Raw genomic sequence first — 16,730 nt, forward strand, 5'->3', positions numbered from 1 at the left:
ATCCTGAGTTGAACAAAGCAACTATAAAGAACAGTTTGGGAACATTCTTGAGAAGTTTTATGTGCACTGAATATTAAACAAAATGAAAATTTGTTGATGGGCAAAATGGAGAGAACTAACTTGAAAAAATAGGTTGTAAAACATAATGATCAATGGTCTCATTGCAGCAAAATACATTTACATGTATGTATATGCATGGAAAACATACGGTAGGATTAAGGTGTTAATAGTAATCTCTAGCTGGAAGACAGATAAGAATAAGTGTTTTATTTTCTTCTTTTTGCTTATCTGTTACTTTAACCCTGTGCAGTATGGATATACAACTTTTGTAAAGTCACAAATTATTATAAATAAAATAATTAACTAGTAGTAAATTTGACCATGACTTTTACACTAAGTATTGTATATTGTGAGAGAAATTAAGGAACATTTAGACTTTGATCAGTGTGGTGGGAAATCTTTGTTTTGTGGCATAGCATCCCATAAGTGTAATATATACTGCTTTTCTTGACAACAAATTAGTTGGAATAAAAAAAAAAAACAGTACTCACACTTTGCTATGAATTGTTAGTTTTCCATACAATAAGAAAGTTGATTAAACCAGATTCTGTCTTCTTCTAGTGATTCTGAATCTATCTCGAATTGTTTAACTCTTGCATGGTAACAAACAAAAAATCTTTGCTCTAACTGGAAAAGTGTTTCAAGATCCTTTCCCCTATTTGTTGTCATGTTATACAATAATTCATTATTTGGTTGTTCCCCTAAGAAAACCAGAAGCAGCATGGGTTAAACAGATTAGGCTCTTAACAAGGACTTCTGGACAATTACAAACAGTTGATAATGTGTCCATGTTTTGCAGTTGTAGAATATACATTATCTGGAATAAATAATATATGACAAAGTCAGGAAATAAGAAATATCATGTCAGACAGAATCTGTGCTGATGTTTGAAGTGAGTGTGATGAACAATATCTCAACATTTTCTAATGTAACTGTTCATATACACTTTAGAGTATGACAAACTTTAAGGAGCATCTTCAGTAGGCCCTTCATACAAAGATGAGGAAATTGCTATTCGCAGCGTTAATCTGTCACCAGTGATACTGGTATTCATTGGCAGAACTTAAACTACCACATAATTTATATGATTTATAATTCTGTTTAGTTTCACTCTGCTGCACGAAAAGTTTTGTGTATTTAAGGAAGAGAGGGAAATTCAGGTCTTACTTGATTAATCAATATACATTTTGGAAAGCCATATTGGGTTTTAAAATGGAAACTTAATGTTAAACTGATTTCTCTTGGGTGACTACATGTTTCTCTCTAAAACTTCAAAAAGAGAAACTCTAAGCACATTAGCTTATTTTTACGGACTATATATGTCCATTGTATAGTCTGTAGTATTATATACTCCATTACATTTGGCTAACTCTCATGCCTAGAGAACTCTTTTAAGAAGTCTAAGTCCAAGTAGCAACTTACTACTCATTTTAAGATTAACTATGAGTAGGCTGTCATAATTCTCTATAATTGGACTTCAAAAAGATACAATTCTTTGCTACATTATTCAATTTTTAAAATTTTGCTCTTTTCAGTCTTCATCTAAGCTCAGATATATGATTTGGAACTATTCATGAAAATACATTTGGACATTTTTAGAGCTGCCTGGTATATCTACTGAGGAGCAATGCCAGTTCAATGACAAAGACCAGAGGAGGGGGTAAATTCAACGTCGGTATACTGTAAGAACCTTTGTAAATGTTGCAGTGTACCCCCAGTACAGCAGTAACATAGTATAAAAGGCGGAAAAATAAGAAAATCAATCTCTTTCTGGTAAAAATGAAAGAAACAGGACTGTTTTAACTGTTCAAAAAGTACAGTTATCCAAATGATAATGCAATTCACAGAAGCCCTAATCAATGTAAATTAAATTAGTCCCCATTAAATTGTGGCTTCTCCACCTTTTCATTCTTCCCATTACTCTCCATAGCAGTTCCACACTCTTACACATTACCTCATTTCCTTTCTGTTTGCTTGTTTTTTTTCTGTCCCTTTGCATAAACTAGAAGTTGCCTTAAAAGAATTTCCTCCTTTTTTGTTATCTGCAGTATCTGCAAGGTGAAGAACACTTAGAAGGTGCCCAATAAATAGTCCCTTGAATGAATAAATCAATTTCCATTTATAGTACTGGTTTAATTATGACTTTAAACCATACAGAATGAATATTTTTCTTCTTATTTCAGAAAGCATTAAAAATGCTCTCATGAAAATGTTAGTAAATACTTTCTCATAAAAGGTTTTAAAAATACAGGACACTAGACCTTAATAATATACTAATTATTTAACAATTACTGTGTACATAAAATTTATCTAATTTTACTTGCTTTAATTCTTTCCTGATAGTTTACAGATTTCTGACCTCCATACAAAGAGGAAAAGGTGCAGTTTTTATTTGTTGTTGTTGTGTGTTGGAAATAGTTCTTTACTCGGGAAAGCACTAAATATTTGTCATTTCTGTTATTCCTAAAGAAAAAAATAGAATGAGTATCTTAGTGTAATTACAAAAATAAGAGAGCACATTTTTCCTATTTCTAGATAGCTGAAATCCATGTCATGTCATAGTTTAAATGGCAACATTGTTTTCTCAGTGAAATGCAAAGTAATGTGGTGTGTTAAAATTTCATCTTATGTTATATTAAATACGGTATAATAAGTAATATTCGTTCCCTTTCTTAGAAATGTTTCACAGTGTTTAAAAACATTCTTTAAAAATACCACTAATCTATAGACAGGGAAAGACAAAAATATTGTTTTGTTACATTGATTTCAAGATGGTATAAGCCTTAAATTTAAAATATTTGGTAATGTAAAATGACATTTCATTGCTAAAATAATATAAAATAGATATTTGTCTAAATAGGAGTTGATATTTTAAGTATTGTATAATTCTTTAGAACTATTTATAACCAATAGTCAATGCTCACATCTCTGCCATATTAATATCAATAGGTTTGTTGATCACTTCATCTTCCTCTAAAGAGCTCATGTGAATCCAGGTCCCAAACACTTCCAATTTTCCTCGTCCTGCACTCGTGGCTTTTCCCCACCCTAATCACTGGTTTCACTCAGTCTCTTTGATTTTTGAATAGGAGGGTGTACTAGAGTTAAGTTCTTGTGTCTGTTCTTCCGTCTTCCTGAATTCCTCCCTTTCGAAATCTCATGTGTCACAATGCCACCTTCATGCTGATGACCACTAAAATTATATACCTCGTACTGACTGCTGTCTTCACATTCTGAGTTTAATTCAGTTACCTCTTCAGTGTTGCCAAGTGTATATCCAAAGATGATATAATACATTCAAAAACCCACATCTTGGTCTTCTGGCAACTTCCTTTTGTAATACCACATATCCAAATTTACTGTTAATGGTGTCAAATTCACTTTTAAACCACATATACTTTTTGCCTGTCCCATAGCTAATCTTGTAGGTGTTTCATCTGCTGAATAATGACCTCCTCCACATCTTTGCTCCAGTTTATCTTTTTAATTGAGGCTTATCTAAACATCCTATTCAAATTGAAATTCAACCATAAATATTCTCTGTCCTCCTTTCATAATTTTTCCATACAATTTGTTACAGTCTTGATTGTATTTTGACTACTGTGTGCCCTCTACACCCATAGTTAATGCTCTATTGGATGTAAGAACTTTATCTGTTTGTATTTTTTATCCTCAACAGGTAGAAGAGTCTCTATCACATTGTAAATGCTATAAGTGACAGCTGAATGAATTTAGAATTATCATCATTGCCATAAATATATTCCTTTCTTCTGACCTGTCCTTTCTTCCTCTTCTTTTCTTCCTTTGTTCTAGCAAAACTTATTATATAGCCAGTGTTTCAGGCCTGTGGCCATAAACATCATAATTAAAATTATCTGTGCATCCAAAATTTTCAATAATTCCTCACAAAAAAATATTGGGGATTATCTTTGCTCATGATATGGTTCAAAATATTTTCTTAAATATGAATTATAAAGTAAATATTTCACATTATATTTAATATTTTATTAAGAAATTTAATATGTTGTTTACAAAAGTCAGTTAAGTAACAATGACTTCAAAGCAATTCCCTGGTGCACTTCTTATTTTACAGTGTAGGGTTATACTTCACTGATCAAGCTACTGGATTTAAAGAACATCTTCCAGCCATGAACTGAAGTTATACCCTACCCATCTGCTCTTCCTTTTAAAACTTCTAATCAGTTCCAAGTTGATTATCATTATCATTTGTGGATCCACTTTATTTCCAGATTATTTGCTAGTACTCTAATGCTAGCATTTTTTAAATCTATTTTATGAGCATGTATTATTGGGGGTTGTTTTACTGTTGCTGGGGTTTGAACGCAGGACGTTGAACTTGCAAATCAAACTCTCTACTGCTTAACCCATTCCTCTAGCCTCAGCATATATTAATTGTATACAAAGGCTGCATTATGATATTTCCATACATTCATATAATGTACTTTGATCAAATTCATCCCCTTTATAAATCTTTCTTCTTCTTTCATCCCTTTTATAACAATATTAACAGGTTTTATTATCTTATTTTCATAAATGTGTATATTATATTCATTGGAGATTATGCCTGTCAAATAAATAAAAAAGGAATAGCACTTATAGGTTGAAAGTAAGACATAAACACAGAAGGCTATTGATAAAGCAGTGTCAAAATATGTTTGGTCAAAAGAGTTGAGACTTCACAAAAATTAATCTAACCTGCTAATTCTTGTTCTCTGGTCACATGAAAGACACAGTAAAACTCTTCTTTCTAATATTTTTTGTATTAGTCAGTTTCCTGTCCTGTTAAAAAGTATTGGAGAAAATAAGGGCTGGTGGAAAGGCTCAAGTGGTAGATTGCCTGCTTAGCAAGTGTGAGGCCCTGAGTTTAAACAACAACAACAAAAAGGGATCCAAGAAAATAAAATTAAAAGGAACAAAGGTTTATTTTGGCTCATGATTTCAAACTTAGTTGACTCCAGCACTTTTGAACCTATAGCAAGGCAGGAGAGTATAGTGGAGCAAAACTACTCACCTAATGACATTTGGGAAGCAGAGAAAGACAGCATAGTGTCCCAATATCCTCCTAAAGGTCATGACCCCAATGACTGAAATATTTCCTTCCAGGTCCTCTCCTAACGGTTCTGCCACCTCTCAATAATGCCGCATATTGGAGACCAAGTTGTTGACACCTGTGTTTGGAGGGACATTCCAAATCTGAACTGTGGCAGCATCATTCTATATTTTTAATGCTTTCTTAAAGTAATTTTAAGGTCAAATGAGGCATAAGTAAAAGAAGGTATATAACCTATGTACCATTTAAGGATTGTTAATAAAATGATATTCATTGTTTTCTTTTTATAAAAATACGTCACAAGATACTGGTTAAGTAATATAGTTATGTCTTCCTCCATTGTGTAAAAGGACAGATACCGTCAAATGACTGTAGTGGGTAAGTTGTTCTGTTCTGCACTCTGACTCATTTTATCTTGTTGCCCTGAGCTCCTCAGAGTATCGCCCTCAGCTGCAGTGACCACAACTGGTTTATAAGCACCTGTTCACATTATAGCCTGTTTAGAAATGGAACAAGGTAGAACTATGGAAAGAAGCAATTTTCTTCAAGTGTCAAGTGCATTACACATACTGCTCAGAATTAGTGAAAATTTACTGATTCCTATCCACTACAAGAGAAGATGAGAAATATCATTTCTACCGTATGTTTTGCGCACTTTTGGAGCTAGTCCACTTCTGTCCTAACAGGAAGTAGGGTGTTGATTTTGAGGAATAATAGTTTTGCCACACTCACATGTCCATTCTTATCACTAGATAGAAAAATTTGGACAGATAATCTTTTTTCCAAAAAAAAAGACCATTTTTAATGTTAGGAATCAGTTTTTACCTTTCATTTGATTTCATCACAAATTTTCAGTCAATTCACATCTTACTAAACAACACAGCAATTATTCAGTGGACTTATATATAAGCCATAACCATAATTTTGGATATTTGTTTTAGACTGACTATAAAAGCACTAGAAGACATTTAGAAAAACCAATTCACTTGAGATTTTGTTTTAAAATAAGATATCCTACTGGTGGTAAAAATCTTTAAGAAATGGATACTACAAAGTAAAGTAAAGCATGGTTCACCTATACTTAGACATCTGAGAAAGACTGGCATTTTTTCATCCATACCTCAATATGTTCTTTTATTCACAAAGCACAATCTATGACAGCAATTCTACCTCATATATTATATTTTATTAAGTTCTCTATAACAAGTTTAAATATGAATTCCAGGTTATTAAGAAACTAAAGAATATCATCTATTTCTCTTAAAAAATTTACAGAACATTGAATCCCCAAAGCCTATTTAGTGTTTAATGAACCAGAAGAGAAGATTTTTTACTATGGCTCCTCTTTATAACTTGCTGATTTCTTATTTAAGGAAAAAACATTAACTGGGCTTTTCCTTTGAATCCAGTCAACTTTTACGGGCTATGTGAAGTAAATAGAGAGGTGTGTATGTTTTTGATGACTAACCATATTCTAAACATTTTGGATAGGAAGAGGTACATTAAAGTCAATCTATATATAGTTCTTCTTTGACTCATAATGGGGCTAAGGCCTCAAGAAATACATTACCCCCATGTTGCAATGGCTCACAGGGAACTGCCCTTCACTGCCCAACATCAGGCAGAAGTATCATGTCACATATTGCCAGCCTGTGAAATGATCTAAGTTCAAATCTGAAGCACATCTCTACTAAATGTGTAACACTTTCACACCATCATAAACTAAAACATGGAAAAATCCTAACTCAAACCATGGTAAGAAAATCAGATATAAGTTAACATGGTAGAGAAAAAATTGCTGTAGTTAATTGTGGTAGAGAGTATAAGAATGCTTGACAGGGAACATGTCAGAGGTGGTTTTTGGATTTTAGATTAGGGAGAGCAGAACGTCATGCACAAGGAGAAAGAATGAACGTGATTTGGATGGCATGTGTTCACTGGCCATGTAGACTGGAATAAGGAGTGCACAGTGAAGAACACAGACAGAAATCTATGTACTTAAAGAAGGAACCTGGATAGCAAGTGCAAGGCAAGGGCCTGAGTTCAATTGCTAGTATCACCAAATAATAATAATTTAAAAAATCCCTGGACACTGAACTAAGCATTTATATTTCAGATTAGAAATGGCATTATGATATTATGAGAATGAACACTTAAAGAAAACAAATCAGGAAGTATTAGGCTCTCCTAGGATTTAAGTCTACTGGCAGGGTCCACAATACCAATGGTAGTAACCCAGACATTCAGACACAGAAACTCAGAGCTACATTACTTTCCCCAAAAATGAAGTAGAAAACATTAGTCCTAGAGATAAAATAACATGCATCTCATTAAAGACATGGCTGACATTAATGATAACTTTAGTAAAGAACTGATAATCCATCCATCGTCTTTCCTTCTGAGATGTATGTGAGCATGTGTGCACGCATATGTGTATTACTTTTTTATTTGATGAAAAATTACAATACATCAGTAAGCAGGTTTGCTGATATTTCACTCTGTACTAGAAAAAAACATTGATCCCTGGGACTGAGAATTTGAATGGAAAAAAAAAGTTAATCTCTTTGAAAAACATTGTATTGTTTATTATACATTTTTAAAATATTTATATGTGCTTTACTAAAACTACTAAAATTAAAACTACATGCTTGTTAGGTTGATGATATTTCTTTGTATAAAATATATATAAAAGACTCTAGACCACTGAGTGGTTAAGTAAATTCCAGCAAATCACAGGTCCAGTATGAGGCTAAGGCAGGACTTCAGCAGGGTCTTCAAGCCCTAACTCATGGCTCTTCACACTACAGCATGGTCAATGCTGGCTCATGTTCTCATTGCATTCTTTACAAAAGAAAAACACTGCTACCGGATTTCAATAGAACAACTTGTGTGATGCTAAAAAATCTTTAAAAGGCAAAAAACTACAATTTCTGTTGCAGTTGATGCAAATTTTGTTAAGAAGCAATAAATTATAATTTGCCTTCTCATGAAAATGACTTCTTTTTTCATAGTATTTGAAGTAAAAGTATATTGCAGACAATTATATAATTGTTGTAAGCTTACATAATCATACAATTCAATTTACAGATGGTAATAATTTTCCAAAACAGGTTATTTTATAAACTTGCACTATTAGTGTTAGCAGATAGATGATACCATATGCTTTATCAAATAAATAAAATGCAATAATTTGAAAACTCCAACTTGCATGACTACTTAATACTGATACATGGTCCTTGGAAGTTAGTCCTAATGAGGAAAATAGTATATGACTTATTTTTAAAGAACTTCTAATTTTATGAGAGATTGCAATATAATAGTTTTATTAAAGAGTTGTCTGAAAATTGATTTATTGAAGTGTCAAGGATAGGGAGATATTTTTTCCTCCTTATTTTAGGATCAAGAATTTGTTGATCTTCTTTTACATTCCAAAAGATACAAGTATGCACTATTACAATTGAACTTCACATTCTTTCTTGCCCAAGACAGCAATAATCTCTATGTCTCTACTTTTTTCCTTTAAATTGCTTGCATATTTTACCACTTAGACACTGCTCTCCCATCCCTTTTTAATCTGGATATGGATTTATTTAGAAAAAGGTCTGTTCTGTGAATTTAATAGGAGTGGGAATTATACACACAGGATTAATGCTTGGTGGGTAGTTCTCAAACATGTGCTTACTTTCTGCACATGTTTTGCTTTAGTCTCTGGATGAAATTCAATAAATGACAAAGAAAATGAGAAAGTAGAAAGGTAACGGTAAAGAGTCACATTAAAATATCATTTTCTTCTCAGAATAATTTCTGCACTGAAACCACGGTGATAGGAGCCTGAGAAACTTAACAAAAATTTCCCAAATTCCTAAATAAGCATTTACTCACTTTTAGCTAACTTTTCTATCACAAACACCAACCAGATTTGTTGGCAGATCACATCCCGTTGTGTAACTGGACTAGCTTATTATATAATAAGTAATAATCATTATAATTTCTCTGGCTTTATTTTGGATATATTGTGTGAATATAGATTTTAATGTGTAATATTTCACTTTCGTCAACACAGGGAAGCTGTCATTATTTCCTAAATTTCAAAAAAAATCTTGGTCAAACGGGAATTCATACCCAAACCCACCTGACTCCAAAGTTCAAACTCCTTCCATTATTTCAAGGCCTTTCTCTATTTAGGAGTTTTTTGAGACATTTTCAAATGATACCTGTTGAAAGAAACTATTCCAAGAATTGGGGATAGAGGACAATGACGGAGAAGGTGAGTTCAAGTACGATATATTTGATATATTGTAAGAACTTCTGTAAATGCCACATTGTACCTCTTCCCAGAAAATTAAAAAAAAATTAAAAATAAAATAAATACAATTCTGAAAATTCTTGAAAAAAAAACTAAAAAGACACCCAGATGACCAAGAATGTCCCTGAACCACTTAGTCATTCTTGCTTTAGAGGGTGGAACGTGAATCTTTGTAGCATCCATAGGTCATTCTTGTCTAATCCCCCAATTCCCATGTTTCTAGGAATCTTGGAGCAGCACAAGGCTTTGATTGTCCATGATATCACACACAGAGATGGTGTGAAGAAATTTTAGTTGCTTCTCCACTATACATCATAGAAGCGAACTGGTGAAGGACACAAGAAGACACAACTTTTTTTCATTTCCTTACCAAGTGAGAGCCATCTCTCATTCTGTACCAGGCATTGTGCTAGGCTTTGGGGACACAGCGTGATGTGATAGATGCTCTACATTTGTGTGATTTAAAAGAACTACATGTGTTTATAGATAGAGTAGATGCTTGTTTCAGAAGGTGCAACTGCAAATATCATGAAATGTAGAGAATGGTATAAATATCATTTGGAAAGATTTTATTAAACTGATTTTACTGTGCTGCAGATGTTCAATGTTTTGGATACTCCACCCATAGTATAGCAGTTATAATTAAAGCTAAGTTTATTAATGTATGTAAATCTCTTTGGCCATCACAATATCTACTAAACCTTCAGAAATAACTTCAGGCTGGCTTACTGCCCAAGTCGTTTCTGAATATTATGAGCTATAAGACCATCCCCGTAGACTTTTTCTTCAAGCACAGTTAGTAATCCTAAACTGAATATTCTAAAAAAAAAAAAAACATTTCTTTTTTTCTCTGCTTTTTATTTTTATTTCTAACAACCTTTACATCCAATGAACCTATTACATGTGTCATTTGTTAGCATTTCAGTTTGGCAGTGTATATGGGCTCAGAATTTAGAAGTTTGGAGAAAATAATTTATTGTTATTAAGACAATAGAGATTTTATGTCATTTTGCATTGAAAAAACTTTACACTCTAGAACAAGAGTTGGAAACTTTAATATTAAACTACATAAACACATTTGCAAGAATGACTGAATCATGGGAGATTCCAGCCTTCCTTTTAAGCTTCAGACCCACTTCATAGATTTAGCCAGAGTTCCTATTGTAATCTAGGAAAAATGCAAATGTTTTGAGTTAGCATTTTATGATCTGTGCCAAAGTACTAGTGCTTTCATATTATTGTCACAACAACCACATTTGGTAAGAACTGATAAGCCTGTTTTGTAGAGGAAGAAAAGGGATCTAAAGAAATTAAGTAACTCTTCTTAAGGATTAAAGCCTATAAGCAGCCGTACAGGGATAACAGCCATGACAGCACATGGCTAGGGCCTGATTTCTGAAACATAGCCTGAGCCAGCCATAGAAGATTCAAGAATTTTATCTCAGTTGCTCTAATACATGATAAAAACAAATGAGTTAAATTATTGAAGATATTGAGAAAACAAGTTGAATTCTGTATTTTACAATTCAGACCACAGTGCTGCTTTCACTTTTGAGTCAAGCTAAGAGGTCATATAATGAAAAGTAATGATATTTACTCCAAGAGAAAAAGATGGAAGAAAATCATAAAAGGGAAAAATGTTCATCCGTAGCTGTATGCTAAACTCAGGAATTGCTTATCTTAATTCGGGAACTTTTTAGGAGCAGAAATATTTGGGATGGCCACTTATATCCAATTGTTCAAACATAGCTAAGGATATAAGGATGAAATTAAACACAGCTCAGGGACTGATAATAGTAGATAGAACATGAGATAAGGAGGTCATGAGAGCGGAAGGAAAATTAGCTCAAATATTCAACAGAACAGTTGGAAAATAAAAAAAAATTTTAAAGAAAGGAAGGCATGTTTATATATAGGAAGACCAGAGCAGTATGCTTTTTAGAGATATGTGGCTGCCTGATAAAGAAGTTGACATTTCACATTATTAGTTTCACTATCATAAGCTAGCACCCTAACCATTCTGTATATATTGCTTGTGCAGTGGATGATTGCAAATTACTCTCTAAATACTAATGTGTTTGTACATGAGCTGCTCCTTTATGTAGCTTAAGCGAGTCTAAGTAAAAAGGATTAATTCAGCTTTATCAGAAGTTTGGTTTTGTTCTTGATTTTTGTTTTTGTTTCGAGATAAGGTCTTTCTGTGTAGCCCAAGATAATATCAAACTCAGAATCCTCCTGTCTCAACCTCTGGAGTGCTAGAATTATGGGCCTGAACCACCACACCCAGCTTCCCATGAGTTCTTTAAGAAAGTACACATTAGCGGGTTCCCATGGCTCACACCTGTAATCCCAGCTACTTGAAAGACTGAGACTAGGAAGATCACAGTATGAGGCCAGCCTAGGCAAATAGTTTGTGAGAACTCCATTTCCAAAATAACCACAACAAAAGTGGCTGGTAGAGTGGCTCAAATGGTAGAAAACATGCTTTACAACATGAAGCCTTGAGTTCAAACTTCAGTCCCACCAAAACTGAAAGTATCATTATACTTCTATATTGCATTTTCAGTACCTTTAATGAAATTTCTGAATGTGTTACAAGTCTTTCTATTGCTGTAGAAAGATACTCATATAGTTTAAATTTTGCATTAAGTGTAAAATAATATGTATATAATACATTAACTTTTTTGTTTTAAAAATTTCTAATTAACATCTAAGATCTGCATTTTGAAGACAATAAAGCTCATGCTATGGAAACAGTTAATACCTACACATATATATGTGTGAGAGACAAGCTCAAACCTCAACAACTAATAAAATATAAAGCTTATATAGTTCTTAAATGACATAATAGTGATTTGTTTAAAGAAAACTTAAAACAATGAACTTTAATAAAAGTTAATGAAAGATCTATACCAGTTTTAAAAGTAAAGGTTAAGTGTAAATGGAAAATAGAACATGAATTAAGTAAAATAGATGAATAAAACTAAAAATAAAAAACAATTTAGGACATGTCATGATATAAAAAGATAAGATGCTTTGAATTCACCATCTACTCCACTATATCCTTGAATTTCACAAAGTCCAAGGAATATTTAAATTCCCTCCTTTCTCCTTTTGAAGCTAATGCCCTTTCTGAAAAAGACATCAAAAGAAGCCTAGTTGGTTCTTTTAAGATTCTTAATACAGGTGAAAATATTACTGCCAAGTATTACAATCTTCAACAATGTTCATTCTACTCTGATTTTAGAGTTCTCTCTGACATTATGATTTTGTTGGGTTTTTAGTTATTTTCCCTGTGTTGATAAGTTGCATGATTTAATTTAAATGGCTTTCATTAGAGGCAATTCATAATTCACAATTGATTATATGTTGTCATCACTAACCAAATTCATACCATTTCATTCTCCATTGTTTTATTTATTTATTTATTTGTGTATGTATTTATTTATTTTGGAGGTACAGGGGTAACTTCTCACACTTGCTAGGCAGGTGTTTTATCACTTGAGCCACTCCACCAGCACTCTTTTTGTGTGCTGGTTATTTTCAAGATAGGGTCTCCTGAACATTGGTCTGGGGATGGCTTCTAATGGTGATCCTCCTTATCTGTCTTCCAAGTAACTAGGGTTACCAGCATGAACCATGGGTGCCAGCCTCATTCTCCATTTTAAACTATAGAAATGGAGTTTATTTACTCACTTAACCATTTGCTTGCTTTAGTTATCTCCATAAATAAGAAAACTTAGTTTTTGCATTTGTCCTTATGTTCTTGGGTGCTATATAGTGTTTTCCTGAGAACTATTTTATTAGTCTTATGAACAGTAAACATGCTTGCAAGTCATTATGAATTGTCTTTTAATCATAATCTACTCTTGTATTTATATAGAGTATAAGGCAAACTGAATAAAGTAATTCTAAAATGGCTGATACTAATTGATCATTTAGTGGGCTTTACATATGAATTTTTAATCCTTATCACAAATGAGTAAAATATTCTTATAAAACACAATTTCAAAGGTGGTAAATGAAACACATAAGTGGGCTTTGTTTCTGAGCACTTACACACCCTGCTGCTGTGTTTCTTATATGTCCTAAAGAGTTACCAAAAATGTAACTGGGAATACTTAGAAATGTAGGCAAAAGAAACTTAGTGAAGTAGTCATCAGAGGTTAAAAAATAAAAGTTATGAAATCAACTTGTTTATTAAAAATTTCAAAGCTTTCTTTTAAAAATCAAAGCTAAACAATGCAGGAATATTGACTGGGTCAGAGTATTGGAAGACTTTGAATCACAGTATCACTTAGAAATTTAGATTTCCTTTCATGGACAACTGTCTTCCAGAGACCCAACAGTGAACATGTGTGAACTTTACTTCATCTAAGAAGGATAAAATTAAACATGCATGTGTTTGGAGCAATTGCAGTTGAGTCATTTTGAACTAAAATAAGTCCATAAGCATATTAGCATTGCTAGAAACAAAACCAATGATCATTAAAGCACTAATATTGCTAAGAGCGATGAGCAGCTGGTTTATTTCTGGGAAAAGCACCCTTTTCATTTGCCTAATTATCAGTTGTTGAAATCAGTAAGCTAACAAGTTGTCTCTTTGGGTCAAATTCAAAATTCACACCTGAAATGAAGACGTCAATCCTGACTTCCACATGTGATTCTAAGTTCCTTTTGCATACTCCCTATTTTTAATTGACAGATAATCATGTATATTTTGATCATGTACAAGATGTTTTGAAGTATGTTTACCTTGTGGAATGGTACATCTAACTAATTAGCAAATACTTTACATCATATTACTAACATTTGATAACCCAGAGAACATATCACCTATTTTTATTCCCTGACAGTATTATGTTTATGAAGCAAATTATAAATTATTTTCCTTGTATAGATGGGACACCAGTTCCTTAGAAGTGTTTATTTCTTAAAGGTGTTTCATTAAACAGTGAGGAAAGAATTAGTGCTAATGTATTTAACACATGCTTTTCTTAAAAAATGTAAAGGCTGGAGTGGAGATGTGGCTCAAATGGTAGACCCTGGCAAGCTTGAGGCTCTGAGTTCAAGTTTCAGTACAATCAAAAATATAAAAATAAAAATAAAAAGGCTATATAATAGGATTTACTTGGATGATATGTTTTGATCTCAAAAGTACATGTATTCCTGAGGAATTTATAGGAATACAAAGTCTAAGTACCATATTTTTCCTGCTACATGCTATTTTATAGTCAAGAAATTTGCTATTAATACTGAATTTGGAAGTTGATTTGATGGCATATCTTTGTTTACTTTTAAAGTGTTAGTATTGTTATAGAGAGTCTTATAATTGTACAAATCATCTATCTCAAAAATATAATTTAAGTATTCATAATTATTTACTAGTTTCCAATAATTACAACCCATTGTAGATTAAGTGTAGTGTAAACCCATGTTATACTTTAGACTTTCTGTAGGAACATATTTAAATGCTATTTTCTGTAGTCGTTTTGTATTATTTTGATATTTTTACATACTGGCAAGTAATAGCCTCTATACATAGTTTTAAAGGACATAATGAATACCCATTTCAAAGGTCAATAAAATATATATTTAATAATAAACAATATTTTCAGTTTTCCCTTGTTCTATATAACCAAGTTTTCAAATATCTTTTTAATAAAAATTATAGGATACATGTGAAAATTATGAAAAACAGATCTACCACACATGTCAACAAATGAAAAAGAAATTTTCAGTTTCACACATAAATTTGTCATATTTAGGCAGATTCTGCACTCTTTTTAAATGCATTTTTGCATTATTTCAGTTTTAGGATAAGTACTGTTAAGGCAACTACCATGATAATATTTTCAATGATATTAATATAATACCTGTGCTGTCTTGAGAAATAAGGTTTCAAGGACACAGTTATTTCTGTTGATACAGAGGCCACAAGGCTGCTATATTAGCTTTAAATAGAATATTCAGTATATTTTATTATGAAAAATCAGTTTTTAAGATTCAAATCCATTAGCTCTCCACATTATAGAAATACTAGACCATTAACATAAGTCTGGGACAATATTTACTAGATATGGAACAACATCTAAATTGATAACTAAATTTCAGGAAAGAAATAAACTTTGTAATTTGGGGATGTTTGCCAAAATGTCACTAGAAGAATAAAAGGACATGAGAAATAAGAAGTTCTTAATAAGCACATAATAATAAGTAAATTCTATGATTGTAATAAACCTGATTATGTTCTTGGTGTTTTTTCTGACCCTACAAGTTGACAACTCTCAAATAAATATCAAATTTATAAAAGATTTGGAAAAAGGAAGGTGATATCAATAAAATCATTTAAAGTAGTGTTTTTAATGATGCTTTATAAATTTGTTAATTATTTGAGCAGTTTGTATCTTAGAGACAATTTCTTGGGGACTTCTTTACAACTTAATCATTGATTATGTTGTTGCTGTTACATTTAGGAAAAAAATCGAACCCACAATATTAAATGTAAGAGGTTGCACATGTGTGTTCTGAACTATTATTATTTTCTGTAGAATTAATTAGCAGTAAAATTCTAAGGAGTTTGATCTGGTTATAAGTACATGGCTATAAGCATGCAAATCCAAGTAATATATAATAGTGCTGCCTTCCTGAGCAGATATCTATATATCAAAATTCTTTCAGAAGTGTAAACATCATGTTTTAACCACTATACAATAAAAATATAACTACTGTAGCTGATCTTTACTAACAAATAGTTTAGTTCAGTTTTATGGCTTATTACTCATAATGCTCATATTTAGTTTGACGTATGGGAAAACATCACTGGCTTCTATCATAAGATTGTTAACAAGTAGATTAAAATTTATTCAACTGTAAATGAAAAAGTCATAGATATTCCTCCAGACCACAGTGGAATATATTAGTTGATTGGGAATTCATGACTTCTGAAGGCTGTGAAGTCCATTAACAGACAAATTCTTCAACAAAAAGTTACTTCCTTGTAAATTCTACTCATTGCTATCTAGTGTTTATCAGTGATATATACTAGAGAAATGACTACATACCCCAAGCTGTACTAAAGTAGTAGGATATTATGTATATTAGAAAATATGAGTTGAGAATTTTAGAAAAAGTGATATAATATGAATTTAAATGAAAGTTCTCACCTTCCAAGCTTCATTCTAGCAGATCCTCTTATATACCACTTGCATCCTGCAGTAGTAATATTGCTCTTGAACTATGCAATATGTAATAGCCCTCTTCAACCATAGAGCTTCTCACTTATTTTTCTGT

The 16,730-nt window shown here is 32.2% G+C and overlaps 1 protein-coding gene across 2 annotated transcripts in view; it reads left to right on the forward strand.

Annotated features, from left to right (window-relative positions):
* Positions 1-16,730, forward strand: part of Sema3d (semaphorin 3D) — a 193,403-nt gene that overhangs the window by 45,947 nt on the left and 130,726 nt on the right. Inside the window, exon 3 of one of the 2 annotated variants that reach the window (XM_074064862.1) lies at positions 9,661-9,810. The exons of the other annotated variant lie outside the window; for it this stretch is intronic. The gene's annotated coding sequence lies outside the window, so the exon portion shown is untranslated. The remainder of the gene's footprint in view (positions 1-9,660; positions 9,811-16,730) is intronic. 2 annotated transcript variants of the gene reach the window in all.

This window comes from Castor canadensis, chromosome 2 (genome assembly GCF_047511655.1).
Source record: "Castor canadensis chromosome 2, mCasCan1.hap1v2, whole genome shotgun sequence".
In the NCBI taxonomy this organism is placed as follows: Eukaryota; Metazoa; Chordata; class Mammalia; order Rodentia; family Castoridae; genus Castor; species Castor canadensis.